The sequence below is a fragment of the Macaca nemestrina genome, chromosome 6, assembly GCF_043159975.1.
Source record: "Macaca nemestrina isolate mMacNem1 chromosome 6, mMacNem.hap1, whole genome shotgun sequence".
NCBI classification, from domain to species: Eukaryota; Metazoa; Chordata; class Mammalia; order Primates; family Cercopithecidae; genus Macaca; species Macaca nemestrina.
Genome location: NC_092130.1, coordinates 155227732 through 155247636, shown reverse-complemented (window position 1 = coordinate 155247636; position 19905 = coordinate 155227732). Strand labels below are relative to the sequence as shown.

Here is a 19905-nt window from a genome sequence, read left to right as displayed (position 1 = left end):
TGTTCTTTTTGCTTAGGATTGTCTTGGCAATGCCGGCTCTTTCTTGGTTCCATAGGAACTTTAAAGTAGTTTTTTTCCAATTCTGTGAAGAAAGTCATTGGTAGCTTGATGGGGATGACATTGAATCTATACATTACCTTGGGAAGTGTGACCATTATTGATTCTTCCTATCCATGAGCATGGAATATTCTTCCATTTGTTTATGTCCTCTTTTATTTCATTGAGCAGTGGTTTGTAGTTCTCCTTGAAGAGGTCCTTCACATCCCTTGGAAGTTGGATTCCTAGGTATTTTATTCTCTTTAAAGCAATTGTGAATGGGAGTTCATTCATGATTTGGCTCTCTGTTTGTCTGTTATTGGTGTATAAGAATGCTTGTGATTTTTGCACTTCGATTTTGTATCCTGAGACTTTGCTGAAGTTGCTTAACAGCTTAAGGAGATTTTGGGCTGAAATGATGTGGTTTTCTAATTATGCAATCATGCATCCGGAAGCGGGGACAATTTGACTTCCCCTTTTCCTAACTGAATACCCTTTATTTCTTTCTCCTTCCTGATTGCCCTGACCAGAACTTCCAACACTACATTGAATAGGAGTGGTGAGAGAAGGCATCCCTGTCTTGTGCCAGTTTTCAAAGGGAATGATTTCAGTTTTTGCCCATTGAGTATGATACTGACTGTTGATTTGTCATAAACAGATCTTATTATTTAGAGATACATTCCATCAATACCGAGTTTACTGAATTTTTAGCCTGAAGGGCTGCTGAATTTTGCTGGAGGACTTTTCTGCATCTATTGAGGTAATCATGTGGTTTTTGTCTTTGGTTCTGTTTGTGTGATGGATTATGTTTATTGATTTGCATATGTTGAACTAGACTTGCATCCTAGGGATGAAGTCAACTTGAACTTGGTGGATAAGCTTTTGGTTGTGCTGCTAGATTCAGTTTGCCAGTATTTTATTGAGGATTTTTGCATTGAAGTTCATCAGGGATATTGGTCTAAAATTCTGTTTCTTTGTTGTGTCTCCACCAGGCTTTGCTATCAGGATGATGCTGGCCTCATAAAATGAGTTAGTGAGGATTTCCTCTTTTTCTATTGATTGGAATACTTTCAGAAGAAATAGTACCACCTTCTCTTTGCACCTCTGATAGAATTTGTCTGTGAATCCATCTGGTCCTGGACTTTTTTTCGGTTAGCAGGTTATTAATTATTGCCTCAATTTCAGAGCTTATTATTGGTCTATTCAGTGATTCAATTTCTTCCTGGTTTAGTCTTGGAGGGTGTATGTATCCAAGAATTTATACATTTCTTCTAGATGTTCTAGTTTATTTGCATAGAGGTGTTTATAGTATTCTCTGATAGTAATTTGTATTTCTGTGGGATCGATGGTGATACACCCTTTATCATTTTTTACTGCATCTATTTGACTCTTCTCTCTTTTCTTCTTGATTAGTATTGCTAACAGTCTATCAATATGGTTGATCTTTTCAAAAAAACAGCTACTGGATTCATTGATTTTTTTAAGGTTTTTTCTCATCTCTATCTCCTTCAGTTCTGCTCTGATTTTAGTTATTTATTGCCTTCTGCTAGCTTTGAATTTGTTTGCTCTTGCTTCTCTAGTTCTTTTAACTGTGATGTTAGGGTGTCGATTTTAGATCTTTCCTACTTTCTCCTGTGGGCATTTAGTGCTGTAAATTTCCCTCTACACATGGCTTTAAATGTGGCAAAGAGATTCTGGTACACTATGTCTTTTTTCTCATTGGCTTCAAAGAACATCATTATTTCTGCCTTCATTTCGTTATTTACCCAGTAGTCATTCAGGAGCAGGTTTTTCAGTTTCCATGTAGTTGTGTGGTTTTGAGTGAGTTTCTTAATCTTGAGTTCTAATTTGATTGGGCTGTGGTCTGAGAGACAGTTTGTTGTAATTCCTATTCTTTTGCATTTGCTGAGGAGTGCTTTACTTCAAACTATGTGGTCAATTTTGGAATAAGTGCAATGTGGTGCTGAGAAGAATGTATATTCTGTTGATTTGGGGTGGAGAGTTGTGTAGATGTCCATTAGGTCTGCTTGGTGCAGAGCTGAGTTCAAGTCCCAGATATCCTTGTTAACCTTCTGTCTCATTGATCTTCTAATATTGACAGTGGGGTGTTAAAGTCTCCCATTATTAATGTGTGGGAGTCTAGGTTTCTTTGTAGGTCTCTAAGGACTTGCTTTATGCATCTGGGTACTCCTCTATTGGGTACGTATATATTTAGGATAGTTAGCTCTTCTTGTTGAATAGACCCCTTTACCATTATGTAATGACCTTCTTTGTCTCCTTTGATCTTTGTTGGTCTAAAGTCTGTTTTATCAGAGACTAGGATTGCAACCCCTGTTTTTTGTTTGTTTGTTTGTTTGTTTGTTTCTGCTATCCATTTGCTTGTTAGATCTTCCTCCATTCCTTTTTTTTTTTTTTTTGACTCTATATGTGTCTCTGCATGTGAGATGGGTCTCCTGAATACAACACACTGATGAGTCTTGACTCTTTATCCAATTTGCCAGTCTGTGTCTTTTAGTTGGGGCATTTAGACCATTTATATTAAGGTTAATATTGTTATGTGTGAATTTGATCCTGTCATTATGATGTTCGTTGGTTATTTTGCCCATTAGTTGATGCAGTTTCTTCCTAGCATCTATGGTCTTTAAAATTTGGCATATTATTGCAGCGATTGGTGACGGTTATTCCTTTCCATATTTAGTGCTTCCTTCAGGAGCTCTTGTAAGGCAGAGAGACAAAATCTCTCAGCATTTGCTTGTCTGTAAAGGATTTTATTTCTCCTTCACTTACGAAGTTTAGTTTGGCTGGATATGAAATTCTGGGTTGAAAATTCTTTTCTTTAAGAATGTTGAATATTGGCCCCCATTGTCTTCTAGCTTGTAGAGTTTCTGCCAAGAGATCGCTGTTAGTCTGTTGGGCTTCATTTTGTGGGTAACATGACATTTTTCTCTGGCTGTCCTTAACATTTTTTCTTCATTTCAACCTTAGTGAATCTGACCATTATGTGTCTGGGTTTGCTCTTCTCAAGGAGTATCTTTGTAGTGTTCTCTGTATTTCCTGAATTTGAATGTTGACCTTCCTTTCTAGGTTGGGGAAGTACTCTGGATCATATCCTTAAGAGTGTTTTCCAGCTTGGTTCCATTCTCCCCATCACTTTCGGGTACACCAATGAGACGTAGATTTGTTCTTTTTCACATAGTCCCATATTTCTTGGAGGCATTGTTCCTTTCTTTTTACTCTTTTTTCTCCTGTTCCAAATGTCTCTTCTCACTTCATTTCATTAATTTGATCTTCAATCACTGATACCCTTTCTTCCACTTGATCGAATTGGCTACTGAAGCTTGTGCATGCATCACGTAGCTCTCATGCAATGGTTTTCAGCTGCATCAGGTCACTTAAGGTCTTCTCTACATGGTTTTTTTCTAGCTAGCCATTCATCTAATCTTTTTTCAAGGTATTTAGCTTCCTTGTGATAGATTCAAACATCCTCCTTTAGCTTGGAGAAGTTTGTTATTACTGCCTTTCTGAAGCCTACTTCTGTCAACTCGTCAAAGTCATTCTCCATCCAGCTTTGTTCCGTTGGTGGCAAGGAGCTGTGATCCTTTGGATGAGAAGGGATGCTCTGGTTTTTAGAATTTTCAAGTTTCTGCTCTGGTTTATCCCCATCTTTGTGGTTTTATTTACCTTTGGTCTTTGATAATGGTTACCCACAGATGGAGTTTTGGTGTGGATGTCATTTATGTTGATGTTGATGCTATTCCTTTCTGTTTGTTAGTTTTTCTTCTAACAGTCAGGTCCCTCAGCTGCAGGTCTGTTGGAGTTTGCTGGAGGTCCACTCCAGACCCTGTTTGTCTGCGTATCACCAGCAGAGGCTGCAGAACAGCAAATATTGCAGAACAGTAAATATTGTTGCCTGATCCTTTGTCTAGAAGCTTCATCTCAGAGGGGCACCCAGCTGTATGAGGTGTCAGTTGGCCACTAGTGGGGGGTTTCTCAAAGTTAGGCTACACAGGGGTCAGGGACCCACTTAAGGAGGCAGTCTGTCCCTTCTCAGAGCTCAAACACCATGCTGGGAGAACCGCTGCTCTCTTCAGAGCTGTCAGACAGGGATGTTTAAGTCTGCAGAAGTTTCTGCTGTCTTGTTCAGCTATGTACTGCCCCCAGAGGTGGAGTCTACAGAGGCAGGTGTGCCTTGTTGAACTGTGGTGTGCTCCACCCAGTTCGATCTTCCAGAACACTTTGTTTACCTACTCAAGCCTCAGCTATGTCAGATGCCCCTACCCCCGCTAGGCTTGCCACCTGACAGTTCCATCCCGGACTAGCAGCGCACTAGGCTCTGTGGGTGTAGGACCCACTGAGCCAGACTCAGTATATAATCTCCTGGTGTGCCATTTGCTAAGACCTTTGGAAAAACACAGTGTTTAGGTGGCAGTGTCCTGACTTTCCATTAGGGCTTCCCTTGGCTAGGAAAGGAAAATCCCCCAACCCCTTGTATTTCCCGGGTGAAGTGATGTCCTGCTCTGCTTCAACTGGCCCACTCTCTGTGGGCTGTCCGATCAATTCAGGTGAGATGAACCAGGTACATCAGTTGGAAATGCAGAAATCTCGCATCTTCTGCCTCAGTCATGCTGGGAGCTGCAGACTGGAGCTGTTCCTATTCAGCCATCTTGGAACAGAACCCATTTTTTCTGCATTTTTACAAAACTTGGTGAGTTAGTCTTTTGATAACAATCTTTGTTACTGTTCTACTTGGTTTGTAGTGGTATCTCACTGTGGTTTTAATTTGCATTTCTCTAATGTATAAGGTAGTTGAGCATTTTTAATGTACTCACTTGCCGTCTAAGTATGTCTTTGGGGAAATGTTTATTCACATAATTTGCTCCCTTATATAATGCAACTGTTCATATACTTAGTGTTGAGTTTTAAAAGCTGATTTTATATTCTGTATATAATTCAATTGTCAAGTAATTGTTTTGCAGATATTTTCTCCCAATATGTAATTTATCTAATCATTTTCTTACCAAAGCCTTTTGGAGAAAAAAAAAAAAAGATTAATTTATTCAAAGACCAAATTATTTTATACTTTGTGCTTTCAAGATATGTTTATTTACTTATTATATAGTTGTATTGTTGTACCAACATACTATGTAATTTAAAGCATATGCAAAAACATATACATTATGAAAGTATCAGTAAAAATTAATAAAAATAAGAGCTTTTTTCTGAATCTTTTTTTATTTTTAAATTTATTTTTAATTGACAAATAAAAGTGATATGATGACTGGGCTCAGTGGCTCATGCCCATAATACCAGCACTTTGGGAGGCCAAGATGGACAGATCACTTGAGGTCAGGAATTTGTGACCAGGCTGGCCAACATGGTGACACTCTGTCTCCACAAAAAATAAATAAATAAATAAATAATTTTTAAAAAATGAATCAAGTATGGTGGCACGTGCTTTTATCCAAGCTACTCTGGAGGCTGAGGTTAACCCACCCAAGAAGTGGCAGTTACAGTGAGAGAAGATCACACCACTATACTCCAGCCTGGGTGAAAGAGTGAGGGTCTGTCTAAAAAAAAAAAAATTGAAAAGGAAAAGCATTTAATACCCCTAACCTACTGAAGATCATGGCTTAGCACAGTCTACCTTAAACATGTTCAGAACACTTACATTAGCCTACAGTTAGACAAAGTCATCTACCACAAATCCTATAGTTGTGAATGTCTCATGTAATTTTTAAAATACTGTTTTGAAAGTGAAAAACAGAGTGGCTTCACAGCATTGCAAAGTTGAAACATCTTAAGTTGAACCATTGTATTAGGTATCTCTATAAACTGTGAAATGTCTAAATTGAACTAATAACATATGTATTATCTGACATACTTATTTTTGTGAGAATGCTTAAAATGTACTCTCACCTATTTTGGGGATTATAATACATTGTTATTCATTATAGTCACCAGGTAGTACAATAGATCTCTTGAACTCATTCCTCCCAGCTAACTGAAATTTTGTATTTTTTGACAGACATCTCCCCACCCACCCCAACTCCTATCCCTATCCCTTTGTAATCACCATTCTGTCTACTTCTGGGTTCAACTTTTTTAGGTTTCACACATAAGGAAGATCATGTGGTGTGTGTCTTTCAGTGTTTGACTTATTTCGCTTGACCCAATATCCTCCAAGTTATCTATGTTGTTGCAAATGACAAATTTTTCTTCTTTTGTAAGGCTGAATACTATTCTCTTGTGTATATATGGCACATTTTCTTTATCTATTTGTCTACTGATGGGCAGGCTAATTCCATATCTTACCTATTGTGAATAGTTCTGCAACTGCCATGGGAGTGCAGATATCTCTTTTACATATTCTTCACTTCCTTTGAATATATACCCAGTAGAGAAATTGCTGGATCATATGTTAATTCTATTTTTAATTTTTTGAAGATTTTCCATACTGTTTTCCATAATGGATGCATTAATTATCATTTCCAATAATAGCATGCAAATGTTTCCTTTCTCCACATCCTTGCCAACACTTATCTTTTAGGCTTTTTTATTGTAGCCATTCTAACAAGTGTGAGGTGATACCTCATTGTGGTTTTTGCTTTTTATGTCTTATTTGAGAAACATTTGCCCAACCCAAAGCTACTAACATTTTCTCCTATGTTTTCTTTTACAAGTTTTGCATCGTTAGATTTGTGATCTTTATATTGAGGTATATAATCCGCTTCTATTTAATTTTTGTATGAAGTTAGTGTTAAGATTCATATGTTTACACTTGGCTAACCAATTGTTTCAGTATATTCGTTGACAAGATTGTTCCATCCTGATTGAATTACTTTAGAGCTTTTGTCCAAAATCAACCATATATATGTGGGTCTATTTCTGAACTGTCTGTTGTATTCTGTTGATCTTTATTTGTTTTATTTTGCCAATACTGCACTGTATCACACCATTCATAAGTAATATTAATAAAACAAGTAAAAACTCCAGACTTTGTAAAATTAATCAGCAAAGAATTGGCTTCTACGTCGTCTGATGACTACGAATTTATTCTGTGAATTAAGCGATCAATCCCATTTGGATCTGAAGATCTGTTCTTTACCTTCTTTACCTTGCAGAATGCCCACTGAATGAGGATCTTTGTGAAATCAATTATGTATACACTAGCCTCTGGTACAGTTGGGTTTGGGGACTTGGAGGTAACAGCAGAATATTGAAAGCAAGGTCTTTTTTTTTTTTTTTTTTTTTTTTTTTTAAATTTCTATCTCCTTCCTGGCCTTGTGACAGTGTTAGAACAGGCTACATTCCTCTGCCACCTCTTAGGCAATCTTTCTTTTGAGTTTCTGGAAATTGCTGTGTGCGTGTAATTTCATCCTCTCCTTTTGAATCTTGGGGCCTATAGTGGTAGAGACTTCCCACATTGCTGTTTCACGAGTGCTTCAACATCCACTGTTGCTTTCCTTATTCTTTTCTCACCTCTCTTTAAGTTGTCCCTAGGAAAATGTTATTTGCTTCCTGCTAGGCCCCAGTCTAAATCTGATTACACTTGGGATCCAAGTAGTTATAGGTAGATTCTCATTAGTAATTTCCAGTTTTAAGAAACTTGGCTAGGATGTGTATATATACTAGCTCCAGAGATTAAAAACAAAAAGAAAGGTGCTAAGTAATCTGCTGTTGGTCACTTGTCTTCCAGCCCTCAACCAGAAGACAGGAAATCAGTCATTCAACAGTAATGACTCCCAGAGCTGATGTTCCAAACTCCAGAAGGGTCTCACTAGTGACAATTCCAAGAAACTAAAGTAAGGTTCTGACTTCTTTAAGGGTTTCTGTGAGTGGCAATTTTTGACAAGTGACGAAACCCAGTTCTATCTTTCTAGGTACTGAATTGGGATGCAAATAGACAAATTTCTTATAAGTCTATCCATGGGGACAGATTTAATATCAAATATTAAAATACAAAACAATCTGGATCTTGCATAATGTGGCTCTAAAGAGGCAATATGTATGCAGTCTATATTTTAAGAAATGGAGCAACTACCTTAGCCAATCCTTATTAGGAAAAATAGCTAAGTCAGCAATATGGACATTTAAAACTAAATCCAAATCCCTCTCATTGCAAGTACATAAAATATTGAGTATAAAAGAGGCAAAATTCATTCTAAGGAAGAGCTGTTTGTAGAAAAGAGAAAGGAAAATCTCCAGTGAAAAACGGAACTGTGTACCAAATTGTGAACAGCTGCAGCTGAAAGATTCACTGATGTTCAACTACTTTAGTAACTTTTACTTATATTGAAAATGCTTGCACCTGTATTTATATATTATATTTTTTTCTAAAGCATTATCCACTTTTTAAAATAAAATATATATAGTCTTATATATAATTATTTCTTTATCTTCAGGATTTATTAAAAGTCACATAAAATTCTCAGCATCTTGTTGGTAAATCTTGCTAATAAATTCACTTATATAACAATTATTCATCCATTTAGGACTATACTTACTTTACATAAATCTGCTATGATAATTTTTTCAAGGAATTACACAATTAATCTAGAATATTAAAATATTTACCCTTCAAATAATAGTTATTTCTATGTTACGTCGCTTCTTTTTCTTGATCAATCTTACCAGTGGTTTGTGTTTTTATGTAATTGTTTAGAAGTTTCAATATTTTGGACATTCTTGATAATCTCATTCCTCTGAAGTCCTTATTGCACTTATTTTAGCTCTCATATAAATGAAACTTACTTTACTTTGCTTTATCCTATTGCTATTTCTCAATACATGGACTTAACTACTTTTTCAATTTTTCTTTTTATCTAATTTATGCATATAAGGCTTGTGGCACAGATTAATAGCTGCTAACAAAATTCGTTTTGGTCTGATTGTGATCACAGAGAGAAACTGCTTTTCTGAGTCAGGCATAGTTAGACGACCAAATTTCAGCTAATGGAATGTGTATGGAAATATTTGTCATCATAGGCTCAAGATCAGAAACTGAGAAGTGCGACAATGTTGCCATATACTGAAGACGCAGTGCAAAGTACAGTAGGACTTATTTATGATACTAGACAATATAATGAAATTATTTCTAGATAAATGCAGAAATGTTTAAGAAACACCATGATTTTGTAAGCCAAGGAATAGGTACGGCTGTTTTGATCAGATCCAGTAAATGCTATTTTGAAATTTGCTGGCATTGTTCTATTCTTGAGGTAGAGATAAAGTTATATATGAAAGAAAATTGGATTTCTATTTTTTTTCATTCAAGGGAACAAACAACTGAGAGAAAAATCTTTTTCACAGTTCCAAATTGCCTCTAACGAATATATTTCACATAACAATGAACTGTTTCTATGAATTACCTGCTCATAGGAAAATTTAAATTGAAAAGTGTAACTTGGATTTTACCTCGGTTTATATTACTATCTTTCTGCCCCATGTATCTTCATTGGTAGAATGCATAAGCCTGATTGTTAATGTGTTTTTAGTATTCTCACAAGTGTGAAATAATCCACCGATAAGTCCCTTTAATTAATGCACGCTTTAATATATCTCTCGCGCACTTTCTACTATTTAATCTTAATTCTTCTTGAAATGAAATGCTAATTGTATGCAGTTCTGTTGGTTGAGATGCATAATATAGATACTATATATACATTATTCTTGGTTCTTAACATTAGGAACAAATATTCTCAATTACCAAATCTTTGTAATTATAAAATAATTAGAACTAGGCCATAGGATTCAAATTCATAGTTTAAGATTATATGTAAAACATATTATTGGAAATAAAACATTATTAGCAAAATGTAGTATTTAAAATGAAATTTTTTAACTCTCCTTTCTGATTTTCCACATTTTGGTTATATTCTTTTACCTTTTTTACTTTGCTCAGTAATAGTGTATATGTTTAACAAATGTTCAGATGTTTATGGTTCATCTGTGAGCTCATATCTAATGGGTTTTTATCTAAAGGAATAAAATACTCCACATCCTATTTTATATCTTCATAATAATAATGTTGCAATGAGAATTTTAAGCTGTAAATCAAATATTACAAATGAATACTTACTGAGAATATTTGCTATTTTATTTCCATTTTTCTTAGCAATCACATTACAAAAAAATTTAAAAAATTACAATCACCAGTATAGATATTATTAAATATATGGATTCAAGATTTATAATATTAATAAATTATTTTCAAAAGTGATACATGGTACACTTATTTTTTATGAATACTAGTCAACACAATAATATCAGGGCAAAAGAAAAATGCTACTGGCAGATATAATTTCAATTATCAATAATATTTTCTTTTTGTTTGCAAAGATTATACTCTATTTTAAATCTATAAGTCACAATATTAGCATTGTGACTATTTTCATTCAGAGTATTTTGGCTTACTTAAAATTACCATTTTAATAGCATAGTTATTTTATTTTCTTTCAATCATTTGTGGTGATAGCAAAGAAAACAAAATCAAAACAATTTTCCAGGTTCTGATTAGAGAAACTATGTTTAAAATTATTTTATTGAGGATAGAGTAGATTATTTAACAAAGCACAGGTCATATAAATGACAATTCTGAATACATTAAATTATGCATCGCTGTGCAGCCAGGTTGTAAATAGCACATAAACGAATGTAGGAATTTAGTAGATATTAAAGTAACATTTTATTTTTTGGTAAAGATGTATTATAGTTAAATAGTTAAAGAATTTTTACTTAGGAAAAATGTATTAATGGAGAATTAGGTTACTTCTTCCAGGGAAATTTTTGTCAACTTTATTATACTTTATCATTGATGTCTACATCCAATTGTGTTGTCTCAGATAATTGCAAGGCTGGTACTCCTAACCAGCACTACTTTGACTTGCTAGAAAGCACCAATCAAGTCACAGGTCCTTGCAATCCCTACATATTAAATATGTCTATGCTTGTAATATGTACAGACACTCACATTCACACTCACACAGGAAACCCAAATGTACCATCATCACCATCACTAAGGACAATCAATTTATTGTCAGGGTTATGTCAGAAGAAACAGAAATGCAATTTGCAATATGAGATCAAGAAAGTATGCTTCCTGCAGTGAATGTGCAAATGTTTAATCAGTAGAACATATATTTAGCTAACTGAATTGCTTTTTTTCTGATAATTCGGTATGTCTGTGACCCAATTTACAATATAGTGGTTTTTACAAATTGTCAAATAACCACACATAAAAAAGTCTCCAGACTATGAAGCAGGAGGATGAAAGGACTTACTGCTTTTCCCATTCTTTTTCTTTTGTATCAATCCATCCATTTCCAACTTTAACACAATTAAGTTGGTTTTTGTTGTATTTCAACACATGTTGACATAAACAATAAGGGAATTTATTATATAATGCATGTTACAATATACATTATTACACATGGTAATATGTATTTCAGGAGGACAAGCCACACATTTGTTACAGGACTGCCAGGTTCATATGACTGCTGCACACTAATGACCAATACACTGAGACAGCAGGGTTTGCAGCAGAAAAATAGTTTAATATAACTGCAAGGCCATTGAGGATGGAAATGTGAGGAATTCTCAAGCCTCAAATCCATTTCATCAAGGTGTTCTGAGCAAAGGTCTTCAAGGGTTTTGTCAAGGGCTAGGGACTGGAAAATTTAGGTTGTTGATTGGTAAGGGTAAGGGGCATGACAGCATCAGAATGTGGAAGCTGCATTCTTCCAACAGTCAGCTTCTTGCAGGACCCTTCAAATCAGATGGATTAGGTCATTTTGTTGGTATGCAAAACCTAAAACAAAAAATCAGAGAAAAAGTGTATCATCTCACAACCGTTTAGTTTTTATGTATAGAGCAGAAAAGAAACAATGAGTTCTATGACTAGGGTTATGTTCACCTGGCATAGTAAGCAGATACTAGCTACAAGGAAGTGGACCAAAGGGCATGCTGGCATAATGTTTACTGCTAATTGTGCTGCAAGCCTAGTTGAATTTTATCTTTTCCCTTTAATTTATTGTATAAAATTTTCTTTTTTTCCATTATACTTTAAGTTCTAGGGTACATGTGCGCAACGTGCAGGTTTGTTACATATGTATACTTCTGCCATGTTGGTGTGCTGCACCCGTTAACTCGTTATGGATGTTTTCAGGATTTGGATAACAAACTGGGTTAAGGATTTCATCAGAATTCCAGATTGTTTGAATCTCTGTGGTCAGTCATATATAATATCATTTGATCTAAGATTGCCTACCCACGTGACCATAAAATGGCTCTCAGAATCAACTACAAAAACACCTGTTTCATAGGAGTGTATATATTTATTCTCTCGCTCTCTCAATATATCTAGATCTATCTATTTATAGGTAGGTCTAGATAGATCTCTATCTATATAATAGAAATATTAAGAGAGATACATATAAACAGGAGGAGTACACACACTCCTGAGAGAAATCTTAATATATATATACACATATATACATATACATACATATATATACATATATACACAGGTACATACATATACACACACACACTCACACACTCAAATAAGTCAGAGGGAGAGAGAGAATAAATTACAGGTTTTTTTACAAAGTCTAAGCAATAATCTTTTCATATTCATTTAGGCTTACTCATTTTTTAATTTATTCCTGACAAAGGGGCATTAAATTCCAATTTATATAGACTAATTTTTCAAGTTCAAATAAGTTTTTGTTAATTTCTTGTAACTGTGTGTAATGTACACATTAAAATTTTTATACTTAATTTGTATATATAATTTTATACATAATTTACACTTAAATAGGAGCAAATAACTCAATCATTTTATTACTTACTCAGCTAACATGAAAGGAAACTTTCATATAATTTTCGTAGATTTAGCATGGCAAGAACATAGAACCCTTACCAGTAAAGACTGAGAAAACTACTGACAGCATGCATTTAAAAATTAGTGGTAAAATCAAATTAAAATATTAACAACCAGACAAAGCAGTGCAAAAAAGAATAGTTCACCCATATAAAGAAGGTTTCATTCTAAGAATGCATGGTGTTTAAAATATTAAGAAATAAATTATGTAATTGACTAGTGTTAGATGAAATGTTAAAAAATATTATTTTGGTTAAAAAATTCAAAGACTAATTTAGCTATAAAAGTGACTCAAGACAAACCTGACAGCATGCTTGAGAAGGAAGCAAATGAGACTTCCAAACCTTCATTTTAAAGCCAAAAATTGAATATGGGTGACTGTTATCACCAGTACTATTGTTTTCTTTCTAAAAATTATTTATCATCAAATGTACTATTCAAATATCTACAGTAAATACATACAGTTTAAAGAAAAACAATGCAAAATAAATCAATATATTTTACCAGAATCTTTAAGTCAATATGTTCTGTGTTTATTTTTGTTTTATAAGATGCTACCATTACATAAAAGAAAGAAAAAAATAGGATGTAAATAAAGAAGGTCCAGAAACATTCAAGTACATATAGAATTTACTATGTAGTCTCAGAAATTATTGCTGAAACTACAGGTGCAAGCCACCACACGAGGCTGATTTCTGTATTTTTGTTATTTTTTTAGAGACAGGATTTTGCCATGCTGCCCAGGCTTTTCTTCTCTTATAGTCAAAAAAAAAAAAAAAAAAGAAAAAAGAAAAAAAAAAAACGAAAAAAAAAATAAAAGACTATCTCAGACATAGCCAATTTATAAAACAAACAAAAACGTTAGTGTAAAAAATTTAAATGAATTATTTTAGTGCAATAAATATGTCAAAGTATAAGATATAAAAATATTTTCAAGTCTGTACTACAAAAAAGAAAACAGGGAAAATATTTTGAATATAAAAATCATTAATAATCTGCTTATAAATAATTGAGAAAAATTTAAATGATTATTTAAAACTCAGGAATAATTAATTTTTTAAAGTATTTCAGTCTATTTAGATATATAGGAGTTAATACATTGACAATGATTAGCATTTGTGATAATTCTGTTCTGATGCACTCTTCCCACATATATAAATTCATATTGATATTTTAGAGTATCACTAAAAATGACTACTTTTAACAAAGAAAATCTACTCTGTAAAGTCTCTAAACAATTTATTATCATTGGTAAGCTTACTGCTGTGGACAAATATTTTTCAAACGTATATCTATAGCTACACTATATAGATGGAAATATTAATATAAAGATATTCTAATGACCTCAATATATTACCTTATTTTAGCATATCAGTTTAATACCCAAGAAAAGGATGATATTTAAAGTCTCCAAAACAGTTAGTGAGAGAAAGGCAAATCATGGTTAAATGTGTAAATGTATTATTAACAGGTAACATTTCAACCATTTCCCAGCCTGAATAACGTTCTTTAGGATTTCTTGCAGTATGGGTCTCCTGGGAATCTAAACGTTCTCTTTGCATTTGCTTTCATAAATTTTTTAAAAGATTTTTTCTTATTTTTATAAAATGCATCTGCTGAATCTAGATTCTCATTTGTCAATCTACCAGTCAGAATCTTGTCAGTAGACGCAAACACATCAGGAAATTGAAATGAGAGAATTCGAAACAAAGATTCCTGGATAACTAGTAGAAAATGTAAAAGATATCTCTAAAGAGTCCCAAAGTGGCAAATGCAAAACAGCAGCTGCTATCTCAAGTGTGAGGGGCAGTGAAAAATGAAGGAAACTAAGGTCTTAGGAGAGCTCTGCCTCACTACCCCACCATTGTCAAAGAGCGCATGCGTACCGAAAGTACAAGCAGTCTGCTGGGTGTGGAGAAATTTGTCACACGGCCTTGAGTGGAGCTGGTGAGTAGAGTGTCCTACCCTTGGAGGCGGGTACAGCACTACAGGAGCTGGTCTGTTGAATAGAGTGGGAAAGTAGTAATGGTGAAGTTGGAGCTCCCATGGGAGAATCTGCCAGGTAGGGAGAGAAAAGTCTGAACTTGCGTCTGACATTAGTCCAGAGAATGCTCCGAAATGAATGCCGCTAACCTTCTGCATACTCATCCGCTGCCTCTCCCATAGATGGGGATGAAGGTGTCTGCAAACCAGAAGAGACTGCCTATAGGCCTATAGCCTTGCACATTCCCTCCAGCCACCACTGTTGGCAAAGCCTAAATTTGCACAAAGGAGAAATGTTAACTGGTCTAGCTTCAACATCAGGAAGCAGGGCAAAGGTGGGGGGCGGGGTGGGGGGTTGAGAGACACTGCATTAGTAACTAAGTAGGATCCTACAAAACTAAGTTTTGTAGGATATTCTGTTTTCGTGTTTACTTTTTGACATTTAGATACATGATCTCATTTTATTTCTGGCTTCCACAGTTTCTGATGAAAGGTTAGCTACAGCTTTTGTTCTCTACACGTGCAATATATTCTTCTTTGATTCATTTTAACAATTTTTTTCTGTATTTGTTTCTTAGTGATTATACATGAATCTTTTTTTTTTTTTTTTTTTTTTAGATGACTCTCACTCTGTCGCCAGGCTGGAGTGCAGTGCGGCGATCTCAGCCCACTACAACCTCCTCCTCCAGGGTTCGCGCCATTCTCCTGCCTCAACCTCGCAAGTAGCTGGGACTACAGGCGCCCATGCCTGGCTAATTTTTTGTATTTTAGTAGAGTCGTGGTTTCACCCTGTTGCCCAAACTGGTCTCCAATTCCTGAGCTCAGGCAATCTGCCTACCTCGGCCTCCCAAAGTGCTGGGATTACAGGCGTGAGCCACCGCATTCGGCCCATGAATCTTTTTTGAAGTGTGTTGACCTTCATGATTGTACGGTTTGATGTCTTTAAGAAAATTCGAAGTTATTATTAATTCAATTACTTATTCTGCTTTATTTACTATTTTCTCCTGTATTTAAAGCAGCAATATATTAGATTATTTGACCATATTATTTGACCATATCCAAAGTTGCTTTAATTATTTCTTCTATTCTTTAATCATTTTCTTTTCCCAAACTGTGACTCATTTTGGTTAGTTTTTACTAGCCCATCTTCTAGTTCATCGTCCTTTCCTTTATTCCCTCTATGGTTAACATGGTTTGCTAACTTTAGATTTTCTCTTTTACAAGTTTAAGTTTAGAATGGCACTTTGTTACTTTTATAGAATACATTTTGTTGAAATTCTCAGTTTTTTTAATCCATATTTTTACTTTTCTTCTAACTTCTTTGACATATTTAAAGTATTATTTTAAAGTCCTTGTCTGCTGATTCTGTCTGAGTCAGACGTGCATTCTTTTATTGCCTTTCTTCCTCTTAATGTTGAAACACATTATCTTGCTTCCTTCATGTTTTCTATTTTTTATGTTATGCTAGATATTATGTTTAACAGACATATGGATATGGTGTGAATGTTATTTTCCAACAGAGAGAGAACTTTTTTTCTGTTTAAGAAGAATTCTTATTATTTTTTTCCAATAAAGGAGTTGGCCTAAGTCAACTGTGTTATCACTTCAGTTAGTTTTAATATTTTAAGATAATACAATATACTTTGTGTAATCATAGGCCCCTTCATCTTCTAAGATTTGGGGAGTTTTAGCATAACAATGCAGAGATTTTTCTTCACTTTTCTGTGCCGCTCCCCTTCTTTGTCCCCGTGGGCTCAAGAAAAAAATGTGGAGAACAATAGGCAGGTGTAAAGATTGCCTGTGTGTTTGAGTTTTGCAGAGGTCACAATCTATTATGCCAGCTAGTTCAGACATTGAAAGCTCTGATGGATTCTTTTTTCTCTCAAAGACTACCTCTGTCTATGACAATCCAAAGTTCTTAGATTAGTAAATGCACCCAGTGGCCAACAATCTCTGATCACCTATGTAAGGACTGACTTTCTGTGAACATTATTTCTTTAGACTTCTTGCATCCACAGATCTCCAAAAATTTAGTAATGACTTCTTAGTGTATTCAGGGTTTTATAGTACTTATGGTAGGAGCAATGGTCTATGGTAGACTCCATTCTAACTGAAAGCAGAACTCCAAATAATTCTTAATGTTAAAGCAAAAATTACATCTGGCAATGTTAAACAGGCAAGAACGGCTTTATTCAAAGTTAATGCAAAAGGGGAGATAGACCAGAACTCATGATGAGATAAACTCTATGAAAGCAAAAACAAAGGGCAGAGAATGATTTTTCAAATCTAGGATTAAAGAGAGATCAGGGACGACCCATTTGCTCATTGAGGTTACTCAAAGATAACATAAAACTCTCTTATTTTCGTGTTGGGAGTGACAGGAGGTGGTTACATTTCAAAAGAATGTTTCCTAGGTCCTTGAGAAAGAGTCCTGACCTGTAAAATTGAAAAGAGGTTTAAAAAGATTTATGTCTCAAAGGGGTAGATAAAGAATTCACAATTACAAATTTTCTAAAGAAAATGTTCTAGAAAAAGGAAGGGAATACCTACAGTTAAGAAGCCTCTCTAAAGTGTAGTCAAGCTAATGGGAATGTTAAAGCCATCCTGGGCAGTCTCCCTTTTTGTCAAAAAGAAAATCAGATTTCCCACTGAATAAATTAGGAAACCTAATCCATGTATATCATTTCAGCAATTTGCTGTATTTGAAAAGCTAGTTGACTCATCTGTTAAGATTTGCCTATATGCGATACTTGCTGGATAATGCAAGCAATCAGGCATTTTGGAAGGGGATTACTACAGAAATATAAAATCTATTCATGGAGCGGGCTGTGAATTCAGTTTCTGGGTCCAGAGGGCGGTTAGTTGAGATCTCCAGATGTTGGGATCAAAGCATCTTTAGATGGTGGAGTGCGGATGGCGATGGCAATCCAGATAGTCACTTCAGCAAAGCCCATCTGGGTTGAAAACATATCCAGTCTGTTTCCAGTAAGCTCTTTCAGCCTCATGTAAGCTCTAATAGGCTCCTTCAGGTTGATTTTGGGGCCCCTCAAGAGTCCAGATGGAGTCAAAGTACCCACAATTCAAGTGACTTTAGGGAGTTGAAGGGTAGACTCTTAAGGAAAAGACATGGCAGGGGTGGATAGTGAGATGGAATATGTAGAAGTTTTGAAACGGAGAAGATCAAATGATTTAAGGAAGCTGGTGGAGAGAAATGAGGAGCAGAGGTGTTGTGAAAGGAGAGGTCTTAAATGAGTCAGTTTTAGGGGATCTCATGTTTCCCAAAGAGGTTATTAAAGGTTCCAGTTTTTCTTGGTAAAATTGTGTCCACGAGAAAGGAATTAGACAGCTAACATTGTAGTAACACCACAGCGCAAGAGTCTTCAGAGGAGACTTTATAATGACATGAGGAGGTTTACTCAAATTTTTAAACATCAATATTTAAACTTTATAATATATTAATGATTATATAATTTCAGACAATTATTAAATAACACACACATATGAAACACAGAATTATGTAATATAATGGATAAAAATGTATATTGAATCACTGTGTATCAAAACCATGACAGTGATTCCTTTGGAAGGCAACTTTTTATTTGGTGAAGTAAATAAAAGCATCTTCAAGCCTATAATCCCAGCACTTTGGGAGGCCTAGGGGGTAGGGAGCAGATCACGTGAGGTCAGGAGTTCGAGAGACCAGCCTGGACAACATGGTGAAACTCTGTCTCTACTCAAAGTACAAAAATTAGCCAGGGCATGGTGGTGTGTGCCTATAGTCCTAGCTACTCAGGAGGCTGAGGCAGGAGAATGGCTTGAACCCAGGAGGCCGAGGTTGCAGTGAGCCAAGATTGTGCCACTGTACTCCAGCCTGGGCAACAGAACGAGACGCCATCTCAAAATAAATAAATAAATAAATAAATAAAAACAGAGAGAAAAGAAGGAATCTTAAAATATATGTCAATAATATAAATAATTACATAAATATAGCAAAAATGAAAAATGTAAACATGCTAATGGTGAATGCAGAGCACATATGAGATGTTTGCTTTATTTTTCCTTTACTGTTTGTGATTGAAAAAAATTTTATTGCAAGGGGAAAAAATAACAAAATAAATAGCATAGATTATGTTTTCACTGTACTCAGCATGGCTAGTCTGTGTCATTACTCTCACCTAAGGGAGAGCTTAATCAGTAAGAAATGTTTAATTCTAAGTAATTAGAGTAACATAAGCTTCATACAGAACATAAGCTTCATACAGAAACTCATAAGAGTAGGAAATTTTGTCTGTTTTACCTGTTTTCTGTAACTCTTGTAGGTAGAAGAGTATCAGGCACCTGGTACCAAAGTACACAACATTTTTTATTGAAGGAACAAATAAAAGTGTATTCATTAATGAAAGTAGTGTTCCAGGAAATTCTGTTGTACTATATTAGTTTTCACTTAACTATTCTGGTGAGCAATTTCATGACTCTAGCTTCCTCTATCTTTTTATAAGCCCTTTTATAAAAACATGTTTTTTTTTTTTTGTCTTGATGAGTAATAGTATAGAACAGAGTTCAGGAAATTACTGCACATGGCCTAAATGCAGCCTGCCACCTGTTGTGTGACCCATAGGCCACACAAAATAAGTTTCACATAACACATGGTTGAAAAAGGCAAAAGGAGAATAATACTTTGTGACATGAAAATTATATGAAATTCAATTTTTGTATTCATAAATAAAATGTTTAGGAGCACAGCCATGCTCATTCAGTTACACACTGTCTACGGCTGTTTTTGTGCTACTTTGATTCAATGGTTTTGACAAAGACCATATGGTTCAAAAGTTTAAAATATTTACTATCAGATTGTTATGGTCTGAATGCTTATGTCTTCCACAGTTTATATATTGAGACCCTAAACCCTAAAGTGATGGTATCAGAAGGCGTGGCCTTTGGGAAGTAATTAGGTGATAAGGGCAAAGCCATCATAAATGGGATGCATGCCGTTATAAAAGAGGCTT

General features: G+C 34.9%; 1 long non-coding RNA gene across 3 annotated transcripts in view; it reads left to right on the top strand.

Annotated features, from left to right (window-relative positions):
* The first annotated feature begins 578 nt into the window (after positions 1-578).
* Positions 579-19905, top strand: part of LOC105472987 (uncharacterized) — a 35912-nt gene continuing 16585 nt past the window's right edge. For 2 of the 3 annotated variants that reach the window (XR_981976.2, XR_981975.2), the window contains exons 1-2: positions 579-4741; positions 7733-7838. This is a non-coding gene — a long non-coding RNA (uncharacterized lncRNA). The remainder of the gene's footprint in view (positions 4742-7732; positions 7839-19905) is intronic. The other variant, XR_011625101.1, reaches the window with a different exon arrangement.